We start from the raw sequence: 4,089 nt of genomic DNA on the forward strand, positions 1-4,089 counted from the left end.
CATTGTGCATTCTGAGATTTTCATACTGAATTCTGAGGGTTTGAAGTTTTGTTCGTTTTACTTGTTCATCTCTTTCATAGCTCAGAATGATCTTGTCCCATATTTATTTTGCAGTTTTATACTGCATAACCTTGACGAATTCTGATTGAGATAGACATCCTAATAGAGTATTGACAGCCTTTGCATTTGTTTCATATTGCTTCTTACTAGTCGGATCTGTAGGAGTTGCTGATGGAAAAGTGTACCCTGTATCTATGATATCCCAGACTTCTGTACCAAGAGATTGAAGATAGGTTGTGACTCTTGCCTTCCAATAGACGAAGTTGGTCCCATCAAAAATTGGTGGCTTGATTGATGCTTCTCTCTGGTAGTTGCTCATGATGATAGATCTTCCTTCAAGTGATCAAGCTTCTTCGTAAGGACCTGCTCTGATACCAATTGTTGGAAATAATATTGAGAGGGGTGGTGAATCAGTATTATAAAGTCAATTATTTTCTTTTTCACACCCAGATCATATACGCTACTTCAGTTAGTGAAAACCATGTATATACGCAACTACAGATAAGGAAACCAACATATACCATGCAGACTTATAATTTAATGTATCTTACAGTTGTTGATCATTAATCTGTGTATCAGAATCAAATAAACAATAACTAGAAACAGTGAAATAGAGTAGAAGACAATCACACACAAGAACAAAAGATATAAGGTGGAAACCCAATGTGGGTGAAAACCACCTGCTATAATTCATCTCTATCTTCATTTAATTAGAAACTTCTTTTTACAATGATTATGTACTGGTGCAGTCCTTTACTAGTACGCAGGTTGTAACCTGTAGAGAGCTACAACCCCCTTAACTCTTGTACTAGCTGAGATACTAGTATGCAGGCTACTACCTGCAGAAGGCTACAACCCTCTCTTTGCTTCCAGGGACCATGTTTCATAAATTTTCAAACTGGATACATGAACATCAATCAATCATAAAGATTTTTTGCATCAAACAATCTCCTTTTCACCAATTAACACTGAATCAAATAGACACTTCTCTGACTGCTGTACAGTAACAGTAACCACACACTAGATTCTGAACCCAGAACACTGCAGCAATAAACAGAAGCAGCTAGAACACAACTCAAGAGACGTATGCTACTTCAATAACCAGAAACCTGCGTGCATATGCTTATGTGTTTGAACCAACCTGTGTATATGCTGTTTTTACTCACAGAACCAGTGTGTATACGCGCCTTCGCTTCACTAAACCTGCATACAAATCTAAAAAGGATAATTCACTCTTTTAAACATTCATACATCAATTAACCAAGATTACCAGATTTATAGATCAAGCATGCGCCACATATAACAGATCAAAATCATACAAAGATACTATTAGTCAAGCCTTAAGATTTTGACCCATCAATAGAACTTATCCTTTTCCTTGCGCTCAGGTTCCTCCTTCATTCAGATCCAGATCTGCACCATAACCCAATCACCAGTATTCCAGATCTAGTACATTTAGATATTCAATAATTCAGATGATCCTTTGCCAAATGATCTCCTTCCTCTTTTATAGTCTTAGGCCTTTCACAATACCACAGTCCAAAACCATAACAAATCAATACCATGGACCTAATACTTGGGATCAACACTTCTGACAAGATACCATGGCCCAAAACCATAGGTCCAAATACCAAGGACAAAATACCACGGACCAAAAATAAGATCTCCCACATGTACGCACTTTTCCCTGCATGAAAGTGCATGTATACGCATATGCGACTTTTGAACGACTAACCCGCATGTATACGCGTCTTCGTCATGGTGAACCTGCGTATATATATATTTCTTCCATTTTGAGATCCTGAACTGAGATCTATCATCAGAGTGAGTTGCCATCAAGGAAAACACCTGTGCCATAGCGCCAAACCTGTGTCATAATGCCAACAGATGATATCTTGCATAAATGGTTCATTCGATATTTAAGACCTCATATTTCCAAAGATGTGTCTATGTTTAGCATTGACCCACCCAAACATGCTTCTAGCCTACATGTTGACGGTGTTCTTGGATCTATTTTTGATTCCGTGAGCCAACTTGCTACTCAACTTGGGCACTTGATCATTACATCACAATAGCTATAAATTGCATCTGGCTCTACTAAAGAACCCTCTTCTAAGCATTCCACCGACGTTCTAATGGTGAAGTCCATGGCACCCAAGAACAACCAACACATTGGTGGTAAAAATAACAAGAAAAATAAACAAAAAAATCAAACTACTCAAGAAACTCAACCAAGTCCTTAGAATCAGGGAGGGGGCACTAATTAGCATCGTCAAAAGATTAAATTCACTTTTAAAATTTATCAAGGTGAAAATATTACTAACAAATTCCCTCGGATGGATGAAGTTCATAGGATCCTTGCAGCACCGCAATCTACCCAACATCTTATTTTTTTAACTCATCCATTTCTTGCACAACCTTAATAGCGAATGGTTTCACAACCCCCGCCCCACCCCCCCCCCCCCCCACCCCCACCTCCACCTCCATAAGGGGGTAACAAAGGGCCCATTTTTAATCCTACCAAATTTTTTTCCATATTTACGTGCAAAGAAGACATTAATGTGACCACGCAAACTAAGTCATATGATGTTCCTAAGTCGAGTTCTTCTTCTAAGGACTCACCATCTCTGCCTACTTCCACTAGACCTCTCACATTAGATAATCTTGTGGACCCTATTTATTGCCCCCCAAGGGTGTTGTTCATAAGACAACACACAATCCTTCTACTCGGGTCGTTCAATGTTATAGTATTGTTTAAGATATTGCCCAGGCTCCTTGTGCCATGTCTACTCTAGAGGTTTGGAAAGTTGTCCTCAATAGCACAAAGCCTTGTTGTCGGCAATTGGTGGAGTTCATCCTTCTGACTTAAACCTCATCACCTTCAATATTGACAAGGTTTACTTTCGAATTTCCCACCAGATCACCTTCCATATTAATGTATATATCTTCCACTAAAATATTCATTGTACTTTGGTGGATGGAAGTTATTTTACTTACATCATGTCAAAATCATGTTGGAAGGCTCTCGGCTCTCCAGTGCTTGCCAATTCCAATAATACTCTTTGAGCCTTTGATGGACACAACTTTGTACCTAAGGGGGTTCTTCCCAAGTTGTCCATTGATTTGGGGGGGAACTGTTTATGTCAATGATGAAGTCTTCGATGACCCTTTGAACCTGCTCCATGGCCGTAATTGTTTTTATGACATGACCACAATTGTCTCGTCTCTGCCCCATGTAATTTTCTTTCCTCATGATGGAAAGATTGTTACCATTGATCAGTTTTAATATTACACCATCGACACAACTTTCCACTATGGGGAACTCAGTCCCACTTGTTGGAAATCACCTTGGTCAACATGAGAATGTTGGTGCAGGGATATTCAAAAGTTCATCCCTTATGGGTGTTTTTCCTCAATTAGCGTTTCCAAACATTCCTTCCTCCTCTTCTAAAGCTCCTATGCATATGATCTATTCTAGCACTTGTGGACCCCATCAACCCCCTAATCCTTAGGTGGTGTCATCTAATCTTATGGAAGTTTATTAAGCTAGTGAGCATCCTCCACCACCTTTAGTGGAATAGATTTCCTCCTTGACATTCTTGTCAGTACGTCTTGATGTTGGTTAGAAACTCCATCTCAATATGGAATATGACCAGGTTCATTTACCCACACGGGCCATCCCTCAGCCTATTCCACATGACTCACTCAATGAAAAACCCTCGTGGCTAGTCAACTTGGAGGTCATGGATCCACCTATTGGTTGATAAAAGGTTCCTTTTAAAACTGCTAATTATCCCACATTAATAATCAACTCAAGCAAGTCCTCTTATTTCAAGAGTGTTCAAAATATGTGGATGCTATAAATTCAGACAATAATGTTTCTTAAATTGTAGTATAAATCTTTGACACAAGAGTAAATGGATGCTTCTAATAAACTCAATTTGCAATTATTAAAGGAAATATGACATCTAGCTTCAAAACTCAATCTTCTATTCAAATCAAATCTTACAGCAATTCAAGTAACAATAG

This window comes from Pinus tabuliformis, chromosome J (assembly GCF_031772625.1).
Source record: "Pinus tabuliformis cultivar Carrire ecotype Pingquan chromosome J, CPIR1, whole genome shotgun sequence".
Lineage (NCBI taxonomy): Eukaryota > Viridiplantae > Streptophyta > Pinopsida > Pinales > Pinaceae > Pinus > Pinus tabuliformis.